Here is a 929-nt window from a genome sequence, read left to right as displayed (position 1 = left end):
TTGGATTGTCTTTTTGTTGTGCCTATCTACGACTCAGCATCTCAGCTATATGGAGAGTAGCAACTATCCTTTATGTAATATTGTTAGTTTACATCCTGGATTTTCCATTGTTAAATGTTTCCTTTAAATATTTATCACATCCTCTTTTTAATTGTTGTTAGATCAGAATTTTTAAATCTCAGAAACATTAAAAAAGCACTCTGTCTTCAGGCCACAAGTGGCCCTTTGGGACCATCCGACCGCCGTATCATCCTCAGCTGAGGATGCGGATAGGAGGGGCGTGTGGTCAGCACACCGCACTCCCGGTCGTTATGATGGTTGTCTTTGACCAGAGCCACTACTATTCGGTCGAGTAGATCCTCAGTTGACATCACGAGGCTGAGTGCACCCTGAAAAATGGCAACAGCACATGGCGGCCCGGATGGTCACCCATCCAAGTGCTGGCCACACCCGACAGCGCTTAAGTTTGGTGATCTGATGGGAACCGGTGTATTCACTGCGGCAAGGCCGTTGCCCTCAGAAACATTAAGGAACATCAAAAATATCCATTTCACAAATAGATCATTAAAGTAAACAGCTTAAATAAAATTTCAAAGGGAGCTGAAACTGAATGCATTAGACAGTCCATGCACCATACACTTGCTCGATCAGCTCAGCTTCTAAAACCACCCGAAAACACATGAAAGACACTTTAAAATTGCATAGCAGAAATAAATTACAGATTACACATGGGTCATCAGCCTTGACATAATAAACTTAAAGCTAGAGAAACTGTGACTGTTCAAGCCACAAGTGCTTTAATGTAAACAGACAATTGGAGAAAAAGTGTTTTATAACTTTTGAGCATCTGAACACAGAATAAAACACACTTACCATTTAAAGGAGTCCATACAAGAGTAGTTTAAAGTTAACATTCAAATGGAAATACA

General features: G+C 40.8%; 1 pseudogene; it reads right to left on the bottom strand.

Annotated features, from left to right (window-relative positions):
* Positions 1 to 397: 397 nt before the first annotated feature.
* LOC124726068 lies at positions 398 to 515 on the bottom strand (annotated as a pseudogene).
* Positions 516 to 929: the final 414 nt, after the last annotated feature.

This window comes from Schistocerca piceifrons, chromosome 1 (assembly GCF_021461385.2).
Source record: "Schistocerca piceifrons isolate TAMUIC-IGC-003096 chromosome 1, iqSchPice1.1, whole genome shotgun sequence".
Taxonomy (NCBI): domain Eukaryota; kingdom Metazoa; phylum Arthropoda; class Insecta; order Orthoptera; family Acrididae; genus Schistocerca; species Schistocerca piceifrons.
Note: the sequence above shows the minus strand (reverse complement) of the source record. Positions and strands in the feature narration are given on the sequence as shown.